This window comes from Aphis gossypii, chromosome 2 (assembly GCF_020184175.1).
Source record: "Aphis gossypii isolate Hap1 chromosome 2, ASM2018417v2, whole genome shotgun sequence".
NCBI lineage: Eukaryota > Metazoa > Arthropoda > Insecta > Hemiptera > Aphididae > Aphis > Aphis gossypii.
Genome location: NC_065531.1, coordinates 30220913 through 30239435, shown reverse-complemented (window position 1 = coordinate 30239435; position 18523 = coordinate 30220913). Strand labels below are relative to the sequence as shown.

At 24.2% G+C, this 18523-nt stretch overlaps 1 protein-coding gene across 5 annotated transcripts in view; it reads right to left on the bottom strand.

The window, feature by feature from the left end:
• Window positions 1-18523, bottom strand: part of LOC114127316 (ADAMTS-like protein 1) — a 170817-nt gene that overhangs the window by 134008 nt on the left and 18286 nt on the right. The window lies entirely within an intron of this gene.

Sequence of the window (18523 nt, the reverse complement as noted above, 5' to 3'; positions counted from 1 at the left end):
TCTAATTTTGAAATAGAAGCGTGACTACGCAAATTAGTAATTTATTAAGATCATTTATAGTTTTTAATAATATGCCGATAACCGATGATAATATAATAAATAGGCAAACTTAAGTGCCATGTATTAAAAGACTTTTCGTGTGAAATATTATACGAATTAATTTTTTTATTTATTTAAAAATATTCAAGATACATTCCAGATAGAAATTATTTTTATAATTAAAACTACAAATTATTATGAAACTCAATAAAACATAATATGTTCGTCTATTAATATAATTGTGGTTTTCTTAAGCTTTTTTTTCATTTACAATAAACAGTGGTTAATGCTTATAATACTAGATAATCAACCAAACTTCTGGAGTTCAGGATCGTATGTATAGCGTATACGGTAGAAACTTTAAGAATCTATAAAGAAAATATGAAGAGACTAAGACGTAGCTAGTGCGGCCTGGACAGAAAACAATACCTCATTATCATCATAAATACGGAACAGATAGACATTACCAATGATACGACGATTGGTACGCGAATCTTCAAGAAATTATTAACGCGAGTATTATGTTTTAATTATCAAACTAAAATATTGCTAATTAAAGATTTTATTTTTTCCTTTCAAAATCACCGCATCAAATAGTTTTTAATTACTTTTGATAGGCTGAAACGGAAAAATAATTGCCCGCGTACAAACTTTTATCCGAGTGTCAGAAATTTTATGGGTCTCGGTATTTTATCCCTTCTATATTTAGCTCCTATAAAGGCTAAGACGCCGTGAAGTAATAATATATGAAAATACAGCTACATAGTGCAGAGCAACTTGTTGCCCGAGAATGTTCTAGCGGCCACTCTTCGGAGCAAACGTATAATATGTTTATAATATAATAAAGTGTAATAAAAACTACTTGACGCGTTCCCGAAATATCCGAAAACAAAACATCCATTATTTTGTTCCGCAACAAGTTTATCAACATTAAACATAATTACTGAGCGATCTGGCATGTGAGTAAAATGTTTACTCCCCTTTTTTCCTGGACTGCGCGTGAACGTTATTAGTTATTACTGATGGATAACCGATGTTTAAGCCGGTTTGAACAAGAAAATAAAACTCCTAAAAGGTGTTGCAATGATATTACCTGGTTTTTGGTTTGACAGGCTGGAGTAATTACAACATCGATATATCATTATCAATAAGTGGGCTGACTCGTAATAATTTAGTACAATATTTAACACTTCAATAACATATATAATTATTACAAATCAACTGTACAGACGTCTTAATCGAATGTTTTAATTGCTTATAGGGTAATAGGGTGTAAATAACATAATAACAAATTAATTCGTTTTTGGAGAGTAAATTGTTTTGTATATCCAATAGAAGTTTTTTAAATTAACAATTATGTATAACTATTGATCCCTTATATGATTATGGTCTTGAAAACACATTTGTTTCAAACATGTTAGACAATATTATGAATTTGTAAACTCGTAAATTAGTATGTCGATTACAATATTATGCTAATTCAAATACATAATACATAATGATAATTTACTCATATTTTCTTAAAATGTTTTTGATAAATATTATAATATGCACATTGTACAATTCCTGGTAACTTTAAATTAATTTCACTTGATCGAGTGACAAGTAAAAATCCAACAAATCCGCACATTTCTACACGATTAGACTGTTATAATATTTCGTATATAAATAACTACGTAAACGAGGGTTTGATCACTATGCATGTTTGAAACTTACAATAAACCTATAAAGATACGTTTCTAGAGGTACTTACTTATCAGTGTTGCAGATTATATTTTATAATTATGTATGAAGTATGCTTAAAACTATAATTTCGGAGCATTTTAAAGTAAAATACCATATTTCTAGGATAAAATAAGGTGATAACCATGTTATAATTTTAAAATATATTTATTTTTCAATTTATAACAGTGATTAGGATTGATCTATTAATTAAATTTGAAGTAGTATTTAGTTGATAATTATTATTAGTTTATCATTGTATAATATGGTGTACCTATTAATATTATCCAAATAATGTCTATGCGTAATATAATATAATACAAATAATAAAGCAATACCACCAATTTTACGTGTAATATATTTGTGTAATAAATTTTAATTATCCATAACGATAACTCACTGTTATCAAGAATATAGATTCTGAAATCGACTAATATAAATAGTACCTAGACACAAACAGATTTCCAAACATTTTTTACGACATTCTGTTAAAATATGATTATTTTAATGTTGTAAATTTTCGTTTCCGAGCTGAAACACCGACAGGCATTGGGAGTGATTGTATGGAAGTAGATAGCGAATTTTCGGATGAGTAACGATGAGTTTTCGGAAGTATGACGTTATCGTGTCTCCTTATAGTATTTTAGTGGATAGAAATAGGTATTTCAGGTGTTTGGTGAAAAAATATTTATTTTTTTCGTCCACCAATCAAAAACCTACAACAACGCGGCGGCGTCTGAACAGTGCACGATAACGGCGTTTGACTGAAGTGAGCATTATAATATTATGTACATTATACTCACAGTTTTGTTTTCTTTTTACCATAATTTACATAATTATGGTTAAGCTGACAGATTGAACTGACCGGATTATTATGTTATAATATAATATGTCGGTTATTGTCAAAACGGCAGCATATATTTTTAGGTACCTATACAAGTATTACAAGTATTGTATTGCATATGATGGAATTAATAAATGACCGAAGGGGGAAAAATATACTTATTCGGAGTTACGGACTACGTTACAAAGGTGTTTATGTAATAATAATAACAGTATTAACGTTTCATAAAATCATAAAACAATGTTTCGAATAATAATAACAATAATAATAAAATCCTGTAAATGTAATGCGTGCACTATAAAGAGAAGCTGAGATTTACAACAGGATAGACCAGACATTTATTGGCCCTAAAACTTAAGTTATTCCGTGTGGAATTCCGAATGTTACACTGGTAAGGCATGGATTATTGCGTGTTTCTGATAACAGCTAACTCTATAAGGATTTAAATCAAATCCAATGGGATTTTTTCAGAAATAATATTAAACAAAGTATATCTCAAACATTTTAATAGTCAAATTAAGTTTCAATTTTAAACTATCCAAATTTTAATTTTTGTTCTTAGAAAATTTTAAATTTGTGCACATATTTATTTACCATGTATTAAACGACATAGTGTAATATTTAATATTTAACCAACATTTTGCTAATATCTGTACAATTAAAATGATAAATTCTAAATTCGTTGTGTATAAGTAAAATGTATAATTTATTCATAAAATAATTATCAATACTACTAAGATTTGGCTATTGCGCATAATTAATAACGATTGATATTACTAATTTTCCCTACTATCCATTAGATATACGAAGGTACCTAATAGATTATCAAAGCAATACATTTAGATTTTACTCATCAACACTTGTACAAATATGTCTTATTAATCAACAAAATTATCCATCTGTTACATTTTATATACACCATAAACATTCAAATATCATTAAAGGTTTAAAAAGTTAAAAAGAAAAAAACAATAGTACTATCAAGGGTGTATGATAGTACTATATTGTGTTTAGTAATTACTCACTTAAAATTAGTATTCTATATCTTTTAATGATATGACGAACTCATTGGTTGTACAGTATTGAAAGTAACCATAAGGTCACTTGTGAGCCATATATTTTATATTTTTTCGGGTAACAAACTAAAAAATTAAACTTTATAAATAATGAAAAAAATGTAGTAAAATAATTATTACAATTTCATGATGTTATATGGTACATATTTTATCTAAACGTAATTAGTTTTTTTTTAATTTTAATTTCGTTTATGAATGATAGGACAGTACAAAACAATAAGGACAGTTTTACAAATTTACGATACTACGATGTTTTCAAATATTGCTAGAGGCTAGTGACTACTGTAAATTTACTAAGCCCCTCATGGCCTCACGTTAAAACACCATTCGTCATAAATATGAGTTAGGACTTAATGCACTAAAAATTTTTGAAAATATGTATATGAATGTTTAATTGAAATTACCGTAAATATTTAAAAATATACAACTTAAATCATAGGAGAAAATAAGGAAAAATAGTAGGTACATATGAAAATTTTAATTGTTAAAATATTGAACTTTAGGGAATTGTTTTTTTTGTAAAGTGTAATAATATTTTATATGAAAGATTATGCAGTTAAACTTTAAATTTAATTTCATAATTTCAATAAACAAACATATATTTTCCTAGAATATTCTACAACCACCACAAAAAACATGTGAAATAACATACAAGGAATCCTTAGTCATAACATTCAACAAGGGTAAATACAATTAGTGTACGCTATTATTCCGATTAAAACATATTACCCACATATTATACTAAATTAAATTTTAAAGTAATAAGTCGACTATTTTCATTAATATAATATTGTAATTTAATTAAACAATAAATTGTATTTGTTAGGACAGTAATATTTTATTAGTAAAGCATGTAAAATATTTATTTACCTACACTAATAATAATTAATAATATTTAAATTAATATACCATTGAGGGTTATAACTGTACTGTTTACAATAATATTAGGTTTTTGAGTATTATTTAATTATAATTATATCCATACTAAAGTATTATAATCATATACAATTAAATTGTCTATGATTATTACAATAATACATAAAAATTATTTATTTATTTTATATTCATAGGCAAATACCCTTATTTACAAATGTATAATAACTATAATAACACTTCTGACAAGTATAGAACATTAGTATTGTTTTATTAACTAATATAATCATTTTATTAGTTCTAAAGCTATAATCTAAATATGGTGCATAAAGTACAAAAAAATCTAATGCTTATGGAAATAATAAATACGAACATACAAAATGCAATACAAATACATGGTTACCTAAAACAGTTGCCTTCAGATTATGCAAATTCTTTATTGAATATTGTATTATACAACAAACCTATTCACCCGCTATGAATTATAAACAATATTTTACTTTCATATAAATATCTTTGTTATTATTATTATCGATTATCTACTGATATTAAAAATAATATTATTATAGGTTATACGATATATGTATTTTGGTGTAAATTGTATACATTTAAATTTAGAATTTCTATAATTTCAACTCAAAAAAATATTTAATTGTATGTAATTGATGTACTTACGTATTATATTTTCGTTAAAATAATATTTAATACTTCAATCTGAAAATTTTTTTTCTATTTAATATTTTCTTAACTGTGTGTTTTTTTTATCTTTATAAGATTAGATGCAAAGTCTAACTTGAAAATCCTTGAACGTATAAAGAATCTAAATTAAAGCACTTTTATGACTATTAAATACATTTCAATATGGTTTCAAGTACCTCAAGTATAAACAATATATTTTTTAAAAGAAACACACATAATAGAGAATAGCAGTAATGTTGTAGTACTCATAGATTCATTTCAATATATATATATAAATATATATATTATATATTGCTCATATCATAAAACTAATTTTTTTTTATGTTATCATATAAAATAATTATTGATTCATTCAATTTTAAGTGTAGGTTTTTCAAATATTTACAATATATTAAAACAATATTCACTTATTTAATTAATTTTTATTTAATTAAATGTCAGTAATAACTTGCAGGTATCGATCAAACATAATTTCATAAAAATCATAGAAAAATGGATAAGAATACAAAATCAATAGCATATAAATTATTACATTTACCATAATACATATTGCTTATAGTACGCACTGTGTTATGCACGCTTATGAAAATTAAAAAATGAATATATTATTCTTATCGTTAAGAGTTAAATTGACTGAAACGTTTTAAATTTTTTTAACGTAATAAAAATGTATAATATTATTTCAGTATCTTATGTATTAATTTATACATATTAATTAAATTAACAAATACGCCGGTAGTCGTGTCATGCAGACCATGAAACAATATTTTATATTTATTTTAATTTCAAAGTAAAATGACTATTTTTTAAACCTAGTACTTATTTTGTTAGTAATAATTATAATATAAATATTTAATAATAATAAACGTATTTTTATACAAAACAATACTTTATTATTAAACAATTTTTTGGTACAAATGGTTTTTACTTTTAATTATATAATTGGTGAACAGTGAGTACGATATTAATTTATATTTCGTAGATACACTCTGTAGCTATAGTAAGTACCGATGTATAAATGTATAAAATGTAATTATGTATTTGCATTTCTTAACATTTCTTTACAATTCAACATGACAATTTTTTTTTTTTGAAAATATTTAAAAATAAATAAATTAGTACAATAATATTTTCATTTGAGAGTACTAAATACAACAATAAAATTAATAATTTGAATCAAAGTCAATTTAATTAATATTTATGCAATCAATATTTTGTAGACAATATTTGAATCCAAGTAAATATACAAATCACGTTTTAACAAGATATAATATATTATACATAATTTTCAATTTATTATAGTATTCAGTATTATCTTTCAATTTCATTTAAGTCCTTTTTCAAATATTTACACATTATCCATAGATTATACACAGTTTACTTATTATGATATATTATGAAAATGTATATCAATGTTTTATTGATTACAATCGTACAAACCTGTTTTTTTTACATTTAACTTATAAATCATATATTTTCGTCAAATAAGACAATCATAAATCATTAATACGCTTTAGATTTATGAATGTGTTTTTGAAAAACAATTATGTAAGTGTAGAAGGTTGCGTTGTTGATCTTTAACAAGTGCAATATATTATAATATATTTAGACAACGTCACCTCATACACGATACACATTATATTTTATACGAAAGCCAAAAAGTCATCATATTTTGTATTATTCTAATATGATTAGTGTTATCTTATTTAGATTGTTGAAATGATTGAAATGAGTTTATCGTATAAAAACCACTGTTGTACAGATAAAATAAGCGATACGTGTATTACTATTCACGATCACTGAGACTTATGAAATAGGTTCTTTAATAATATGTTATGCTATAATATATTAAATATTTTTTTTCTTTGATAATAATAATTAATATTTATTTATTTTTATTTTTTTTATAAGGACGAATTAACCTGAATAGATGAATTTTTACCTCAAATAATTATTTAGATAACTTGCAATAATTTATCTAGATAAAAGATAAAAGATAACTAACTATTATCTAAACAAGTCTCAACACTGAATGAGAATCATATATAGTATTAATGTACATCATTAACCAGATGATATTTGTTTTGTAAATGTTTACTTTTGACTTTTCCAAATAAAAATTTGAACCAAGTTATTAAAATGTATATGGATAATAGAAAGTTCTTTAAAACATTTTCATACAAATATAAAACAATTCAACAATTATTGTAACATCGAATCAATAGTGTTTATTAAGCCCGGACAATATTGTGTATCTCATATCAGTACCTATATCAACTTGAAAATACCGAAAATTTAAATTTAAACCACCCAGAATAATAACATATATTATGATGACATGAAAAACGCTTTACGGTAATCGAGTAATATTATTATTATTATTATTACTTCTATCGTAATTACGTCGTCCATTATCTCTACTGCGGCCTGTTGGCCATGTGTTACCGCAAAACGAGATATTATTATACATGAGTACATGACGTTTAGTTTTTCCATTAAACAGCGATTCGTTAAAACATAAATGTCACACGCGTGCCTAATACAGTCGACTTATTAGGTATACTGTGTAAGTACGACAGAGTTACGGTGGGTGTTATTAATCTTTAGGCCGTTTTTCGGAACCATCCACCATCGTTATTGCTGTACACGTGTAATTTCATCGTAAATAATAATTTACGAATATTGTAATATCAGTGTAAATATTTTTATTATTACACTGTTCGGTCAATAGTTGATCAATGTCTGTTATTATTTATATTATACATACATTTTTAATTGAAGTCGTAAAATAAAACGTATAATAATTTTATCGTTTAACAGACGATAATAGTATAGTATCTATATTTACAAAAAATAATAATAGTTAATAATAGTTAGTCGCTTAATACAACCATTTAGTTAACATTACCACAAACACTTAACAGCAACAAATCAAAATCGAACTAATGAAACTTTTATTGTTATACATATAGCAAACATAAAAATAAAAATCACACCCGTCAACATAAAAAGGTCTTTGCAACCGCAGTTTTCAGTTAAATGGATCTCGAAGATTTTACATCGTTACAGTTTATCATTTTTAAATAATATTATACATACCCTAGCTGCTTGAACTGTGTACAGTGTACAGTCTACAAATTATTTATGATGGTACTTACTAAGTCATTTTTTTCATGGGTACCTACGTAATAATATATAATAGTATGGAAAATATGGACTAGTGCATTACTTGTAGAATGTATTTTGTATTATACAAAGTATTATTATTTTTTTTTATTCTAGTAAAACTACACCGATTATGCATTGTTTTTCTCTTTTTATTGAAAACGTTACAGTTTTTTTTTATTACAACCGTACATAGTATATTATGGTAAAATGTTTAATATTATTCTACATAATAGTAATTTTTATTACACATTACAGATTTATTTAAAATTTGAAAAATATAATATACTTTATTGTGCGTAATTCGCAATGCACAGACTATTTTCCGCCTATTAATAATAAGTAATAACTTTTAACGTGAAAAATAAAAAACAAAATGGTTAAAGAGCTAAGCAAAATTAAAATCAATTTTAGAACTATAAAACTGTTTTTTAATTCAACATCTAATAAAGTATTATAATAATGAATTAAATGTAATTTCTACACACTTTTATTTGCATCCAATACCTTCTGGCTTGGTTAACAATGGACAATTTCATTATTAATCATTATAATTTATAACTCATATAAGTGACGGCCCTGTAGATAATATAATTATTAATACATAAATAAATGTTGTTTATGTAAACGTTACAAACGAAAAAATACTTTTTAGTGTTTTTTCAAGAATGCACGTGTATGAAAACATTGATAACGGTTTTTAAGTCTTTCTTAGGAAATAACAGTTTTACTGTATATCTATCTGTATAAATGTATAATGTACGTATATTAGTAAAATTAATATTATTTTTAATCATTTACTGACAGCATAATTTATGTTTGTCTAAAATGCTTATACGCTCGAACTGCTTTTTCTTACATTTATACGAATTTAAGAAATTGAAAATGTTGAAATGAATAAATTACTCATAAATATATCATCGCATGCTTGGAAATTTGTCAATGTTTTCATTTCTGACGAGGTTCCTAACATTATACATACGATTACTGGGTAATTTGTGTGCATTTTTTTTTTTTTATATATATATTTATTATAACGTCATATATTCACCCTTAGCTTTTTTCCATTTGATTGATTATCACATTTGTCATTCTCTTCAATCTCAACTACCCATCTCTCGTTGGAAAAGCAATGGAAAAAATAACGTTTACGAGTGTTTGAATTTACACATCCATTATACAATACGAATATATAATAGCATTCCGATATGCATCTTTTCATTTTAAAACCACAATAGCATCAAATCATAAAAACAATACTGATACGTGTTTTATACCTCGAGGGGATGTAAGTAGTAAACATATAATGACATCCAATAAGTCTGTGATTTTCATGTATACCTATATATTATGTAGTTATGATAATTTATTAGTATAATTTTATTATATTAAAAGAAAATCATAAATGATTACGCTATAAAAATGTATGTACAATATTTTAATGGCGAAGCTGGTGTATAGATAAATAATGCAATTAATATTTTTTATTATTTAACTATATTAGCATTATAAACACATTTTATTGAATTTAAAACGTATTATACATTAATGATTGAATAAAAATATGACCGTTTTATTTTTATTAGGTTTGTAAATAAATACTTATTAATTTATAAGTTAATTAGAATCGTAGTATAGGTATAATTATTATATGGTGGGTAATTATAAATTGATTTTAATATAACTGAAAACTACAAGAATTTTTATTACTGTAAATTGAATTATATTTGTATTGATTTTGTGAAAACCTATCCATTCAACATGTATAAGATATTTATATCGTCGAAACAATATATTAAATTAATATTTCTTACAATACCAGACATTAGTTTAAAATTATCAAGAAAGTTAAAGATTTAGTTTTTAATGGTACTTAAAGACCATATCACATTCAATAATATACAGTAAAGAAATTATCATCAATTATATTTAAATTTAACAATTATTAATCTAAAACAATAACACATAAATTATTCTTTTTTTATTATAAATCATATATGGTAGTTCTATTTCATTTCCAAACAAAGTTTTCATTACAAGTTTTAATTTTTATACACGACTAATACAAAACATCAAGATAATACACAGTTTTTTGTATTGTAAATAGGTATGTATTATGCTTTATCATACTATGTGTAAATTGTTTTACGTAATTTTCATTCTTTATAATGATATATTATTATACTTTGTTGGACATTTTTTTTTTTTTTTTTTTTATTATACATCAAACACTCGAGACCAATTCATATGGTAATTGATGTGAATCGTAAACAAATATAGGCACACAAAGTGAATCCCATTGGATGTAACATTTGTGAGATGCCTGACAAGAAACACCACTAAATCATAATAATAATAATATCATCGGACTGACTTCATACATATTTTATAAAAAGAAATAAAAGGGAATAGTACAGAAGAAAGAAAAATGGTATTTAAAATGTTTCAATTTCCAATTCTCCGACATCTGTATAGGCCGCATTGTGTGATACATCTCCGGTGTAAACACACACTATATATTATATAACACTTATAATGAATGACGCAAACTTGGTTGAAAAAAAAATAATGATAAATAATAAAAACCATGGGTACCTGTAATAATACTACCAGGGACGGAGTATCAACATCAATATATTATAATGCCTACGCATGTGTGGACCGATACGAGTGGTCGTGACACGGTTTACTCCCTATCGTTTCGATGAGTAGGGATTAAATATTATTATTGTTGCGCATATCATAATATAAAATAATATAGTGAATAGACGGCGGGCGGATTTCTAATAACCGTCAAAACAATCTGAATAGCCGCAGAGAACTATAAGAAAAAAAAAATGTGGATGTGCACCCGACATCACTAATCACAATATCCAGTCATATTACTATTATTATTATTAATCGACACGTCTTCGACAAAGGTATACCTATAGCTCGCTCGTACCTATCTACCTGCCTTCCTACCTACCCAAGACACAACACGTCTTATACAGATCGGAAACTTCAAGATATTATTAAAATCTCGAATTACACAACAACTTCGAAACCTAAGACTAAAAACATACGTCATACAGGCTACCTACGGGGTCGTTTAATATATACATTTACAGTACACAATACACCTGTTTGACAGAGGTTAGGTACGATACAACTATATGATATAGTGTACTATTTGTACATTATATCGCACTACATCCGATATTGAATTTTTACAAGAATAGGTTTGGATCGCCGCAATAAAATTCACTACTTAAGTAACTCGAAAATTCCCGAGAATTTAAAAACGTTGTATATTTTATTAGGAATATTATTTAAAAACTATAGAAATCAGGAAATCAATATGGAAGTATGTACACTGTGCAGCGAGCTTGCGTAGTGAATCAATCGTATGTATTTATCATTAAGAAATTTATTATTATATTTCTACACAATATTACTTCTACTTTTTTTTACCGATATCATGATAAAACACAACGTTAATTAATTTATCTTAGCTATAAGCTCATTATATTGTTTATAAGCTATTAAATACGTTATACTGCAGTATAATAGGTGTTTAGTGAAACAAAACGATCAAATGATTTAACGTAATATACACATAAAAAGTTTCGGTTAAGTTTTCTATTACTGCAGCGGCTAAAATTACATAAATATAACGAACTTATTAAATACCAAGATATAATAGTTATAGGTATACGTAATATTATCATAATATACACAAACACACACACGCGTATTATATTACGTTATAATAATATATTAGTTTGTTAATAGTTTTTGAGCTAACACTTGCATGGGAGTTAATCAAATTAAGATTTTAGTCGGTTCATAATAAATTAGAAACTTAAAACAATACAAAACATGCGCACGTAACTTGTTTAATAAATAAATTGAATAAAGAAAACTAATTATTTATTTATTTTATAGTTTATATTTAATAAACTGCAAATATATATATGTGTTATTGTACGATCAGAGATAATTAAGTTGTTAGATATTTTTTTTTAGAATTCTTAAAAATACAATAAAGTGCAGTTATTACCTTATACTGCACTGACATTTAAATAAATTATATTGTCGAGTGTACCACCACGTAAACGAACGTTTATTCATATTATTAAAAAATCAGTTGATCTCGATTTGCACAAAAATGGTTTAATTTAGTCAATACACAGTATACTAAGTACAGTTTATATGCTTGTATTGTTGTTTATTTTTCTTATCAATACAAGAAAATTAGATAAATTACATTATTTATGTTAAACTAATAAATTAAATGTACATTCAAAAAATTACATATAATATTATCTACTAATATATTTGTATAAGTATTACATTTAGTAAAAACAATATATTATATGCTCTAAAATGAGCAAATATATGATATAATACATTCTTACTCTGAAAATTATGTTGTACAGAATTTAGACATTCATCAATCTAGAGTTTAAGACTTATAAATTAAGTATACAAAACTAATTTTCGTACTCATCGAAGTTAGTTAATCACTGACGTAAACTTTTTTAAATAATTTTATGATATGAAATCATTAGTGGCATATTATATTTGAAGTAAAACACTAAATATATTATAATGGTACGAATACTTATTTTAGGGCATTTTAATATATTGCCTTAAATAATATTTATTTATGGAAAAAAAAAACATAAAACTTTTTACATGTATTCGAATTTTAATACATAAATATCTAGATATTTATTTATATTTTAAATACATTTTTATTTTATACGTACAGTGTAGTACACGTTTATGGTTTTTTTTTTTTATGTGAACAAGTTTTCGTATATATGGGTCACCGTACAAGCATGCAACCACAAGTATCGAGATGTTTTGTTCTTTTCCTTGAAAATCTATTATTATACGAACTTTGTAATGGAGTCAATGAATGTTTAGTTCAATTCTTGAGCTTATATATTTAAAAACCCAAATCACCATAGTTTATATACCTAGTATTGGGAATGGTCTATAATAGACTAAAGTTGTTAAAAAGTTTTCCTCTTTTATTACGATACTAGGGTCAACGATGTTTGTCATTTGTTATAAGTCGTTTTACTTTTATAATCCGTTTAGGATATTTTTGGGACCAAAAGTGACTTTAAATGTCTTCCGGCCAATAGATTTTAAACGGAATGTCAAGTTGTTTTCAAGACACACAGTTATACGAAAATAAAATGTAAGGTAATAAGTACAGATATTGGTGGTTATAATAAAAATATCAAATAAATTTGAAAATGATATAAATAAAACCGTTCCTTATCAAATAATATTGTAAGTTAGGTAATCGGTATTCGTCTAGCGTATTATGTGATCTGAATAAAATTTTTTATTATGTTATCAGTTAAAGAGGTAGATACTATGAAAGATTACAAGAAATATTATTTTATATAAAAATGCATTACCCCTATAAAATGAAAAAAAAAAATCAATTTCTCTACTATAATTCATTAGCTTTATAGTTTGTATGTTTTTTGAGTCAGATGATTACGAGTATATCATGAAATTTAAAAAATTAAAATTAAAGTTATGAGGCACTATTTTTATAGGTTTAGTTGAACTTGAATATATTTAATTGAAACATTTTTAGCACTTAAAAAATTGATGATGGCCACAGACACAAAACAAAAATATATAAATGCATGTATTATAACATATATGAAATGACTCATAAAAACCAAATAAAACCAATATATTAAATGATCCACTTAGAATCTAAGCTAATGGAATCCATGTAATTGCATAGTTTTTAAAGTTCAGTATGATCTTTAAAATTATAGAAGCATACTTTAAATAAAACTGTTTTTATACTAAAAACTTTTTATTTTTAACTCCTGAAGTGTTTTTCCAGGAAAAAAATATATACGAGTATAAAGCTTTACCATTCTGTTTTGTAAGATCAAGATTTAAAATAGCGCATAACGTGCTATTAAACATTTAGATTTCATTTTAAATAGATATAGTTTATTTACATGAAATAAAATTCACAACGACGTCTTAATAAATAATCCTCGATTATGACTATAATTATAATTTATAATTAAAATTTTTTTTTTTTTGTTTAGTATACTTATCAAATTAATTAAAATGTATAATAGTATTAGTAAAAATAAAACCATCTTTTAATAATATATCATATAATTCTACAGTAGTATATTATTTCTATGTGATGTCATTTTTGCTTTCACGGGATTAGAGTTGACAGCAAATCAATTACTTGGACATCCTTTACGGCCACTGTTATAACACATTATTTACTCGATCTGTTGCTAATGTTACCTCTAATGTACATTAACGTGATCACTGGTCACGCAGCTATTTTATTGTTGGTTTGTATCTCATTCACGGCTACGTTTGTATATTAATTTCACAACATATAACGAATATATTATCTACATAGATAGGTTAGTTTGCACTTGCCATCAAAAATGGCATGGAATTACTATAATTCATTGTACATTCATACTACATAGACATAATATACAATAACTTCAAGCGAACAACTAGTCAAAATGTTCAGTTCCAATATCATGATGGAATTAGTTAAATAAACATACAGTTAAAGGCATTTAATATATAGGAACTATATATAGGTGTAATAGTACAATATATATTAAAGGCAGTATAACATAATATGTACAATATTTCATCCGCCTATTTACACTGTATGATCATTAGCCACTCAGAACAGAGAAATCCATTTTATAAAGTACCTATATACTAAATAAATGATATGATTTCTTAAGAAGTAACTGTATTATTTACCATAAATCAATAACAAAGTTTTCTATTGAAGTTATAACTTATGAGCGTAACTCTAAATGACTTAAAAACTATCAAGTTTTGTTTAAACATATTAAATATGAACGAACTGAAAACAAAAAAAAGAATTTTATGTATCTATTATATCCACTGAAATAGCTAAAACAACATTTCACATAAATTACTTTGTTGACTTTGAATTACTTCGTAAGTAATATTGAGATTTATTTTACATTAATAAAATAAAATTATAAAGTATCTATGTATAACTACATAACCGTTTTTATTCTCTATGAACAATAATAAAGTAAAGAATATGTATTGACAGGTTTTGACTTGTAAATATTATAATAACTGATCCCAAACTGAAAGTTTCTTCTTTTGTTTAGTTTTAATAATAACATATTCTATATTATACTTTCTATAAAGTTGCTTAAACATAAATATTTATACTATCCTTATGAATAGTATGACATTTTCATTAAGTTTATTTACTACAAATCATTATCATTATTATTTAAATAAAACATCATTTATCTATTAGGAAAATATATTATTCTATTAGGAACCTAACTAAATTTTTTTATGTCGTATGATCAAATAATTATTATACAACGATAACTACCTTCCTAATACCTATATTGATTAGAAACTAAGAAAATATTTCCAATGTATACATATATATTAATATTATATACTTTTATGAAACTAATACTAATTGTAAATTATATATAATATGATTCTGTGAAATTGAAAATGAAATAAAATGTATGATATATTCATTTTATATTCTAAGAAATATTAATAATGTACAATATTATATCTCAAACTTAACTTAAGCTTACTGATTTAAAAAACGTTTTTTAGATATTTCCATTATATTTAATGAAAATGCCATAGTATATTGTTATGCAATAATTATAATTATTTTATATTCAAATATCAGGTTTTAGAAAATATAATTGGAAAAAACAATAAATCTTCATAAATCTGTACTATAATTTTTGGAAAATTATAACATTTTCATCTTATGTTTGAATAAATATTGATGATAATTATTTTCTAGTTTTCACTGGTCTAAAAAAAACTAAAAACTAATTATGAATAAATTTATCATTTATTTTTATTTTTTATATCATTATACCATTTTTGATACCTTTTACTTAATATATTTAGGGAAACTACTTTGAAAATCAAAAAACGTTCAAAGTACTACAATAAATGACATTTTCAATTTAAAAAGTTGTTACCTACATGAAACTTTCAGACCATTCCGTCTAACAAAGATTGGTCGCATATATAACTTACTAAAAAATCCATATCGTTGTAAACCAAATATAATATAATCTGAAAATATTAAGCGAATATTTTCATTCTTAAAAAATTCTTTCATTTGCTTTCTTCATAAGCGTAATCATTTTTCAACGAAAAGGTAATTTTAAAATATTTGATATTTTTTATTATTATTAAAGTTCAGCATTGACTAAATAAAAAGCAGATATTATAAAATATAAAATATAATGTTTACATAAACCAGCATCACGTTCAAAGAAATGATGTATAATTTATATGCTAAAACATTGAATTGTTTCGTTATAAATTGTATTACTATCGAGACAGTGCAGGCCGTCTGCTGCGTACTACTGCAAACAAAAGTACCTAATCGAATATTTATATTTATTTGGTTTATTTGAATAGACAACATAAAACAGAAAACAATACACGTTCGTGTGAAAAACGAATATTTTTGTTTGAGGCGTAGGTATACCTAAGATGAAAATAAATGTTATAAAATTTAAAAATTAATGATTAATTTAGGTTTGTGATAAAATAATATAAATATTCAAAAATTATCGAATTTTATTATCATAAAAAAAAAAAAAATTAATTTTAAAATTAATTATAATAAAAATAATTGTGTGTCGGCAAAGCAAAACTTATTATTTGTACATATTTTTCATGATAGGTGATTTTCTACTGTTCATTAAATTATTGAGGTATAAATATCACAATAATGTTTAAAAATAAATAAAATATCTGTTAAGTACATTTTTGTAGGCAAAAGTATTTTAAAGTGTATTTTTTGTAACTATCTTCAACAAATAGTATAATATTTTGCTTTTATGAATAATCTTAAAAACAACATAACATGATTCATAACTTCAATGTCTTAAAAAACTTAATATTAGTGATCCATGATTAAAGTATTTAGGTAATTAGTAATTATTATTATAATACGATTAAAATAGTAATACGAATACTATTTATATTCTAGATACTATATACACATAATATCTATAGATTAATAGGTTAGAAAATACAATTTGTATTTGTACATTACTTTATTTAAGTTATTTTTTATGTATTATAATATACTGTATTAATAGCTGTAACCTGTAGGTACCTGAATTTCTTTTCACTCTTTACATCATAAACTTAATAATCTTCGACATAATTATTTATTAAAAATATAAATTAATTAAATGTAAATTAAATCAAACTTTAGTGGAAGCAACTAGTAATAGTTAGTAATATTTAGGACGAGATTCATCGATTAATTTATTAATACATTTATAATTACTATTCGATTTCTGGTTTTACCATATCACAAAGTTTTGGTGAACATAATAATTAAATTATTAAAGCTATTAATTATTGTTTTATTATCATTATTTTTTTTTATATTGACAATTCGATAACGCGATAAACAAATAATCTTTAACATATATTAAAAGTTACAATAATCTAATTTAAATAAGTGTAACAATAATAAAAAAAGTTTAAGAAACAGTTATTTTTGTAAATATGTAGTACGTTTTGCATCGATACGTCATTTTCTTTCCTTTATTAAGGAATATTAGGGAAATAATACATTTTGTATTAGTGTGAAAGTATTACGTTTTGGAGAAATTTATATAATTAGTACATTTTGACCACATTTTTTTTTTAAACTTATATTACAAGATCAATAGCAAATAGTACATTTAGCCTCAAATATTATATAATTTATTTTTTTTTTAATGTATATTGAGCAAATATTACGTTTTCTATCAATTGAATATTTTAATATTAGTTTTTGAACGAGAAATTGTACGTTTTGACTTAATTAAATCGATTCGCTTCCATTTAAAACATATAGTTCAATGTGTATCTCAATGTTGACAAAAATTTAAATAGTTTTGAGGTGTCGCCTCACAATTGCTAATTAATAAAAATGTATAATTTGTTCTGTAACGACTAAATCGATGTCATCATCAACTTTGAAATATTAATACATTTATAACTATTGATGGCCTTGACGAATTGTATTACTAAAAAATTAAAGTAT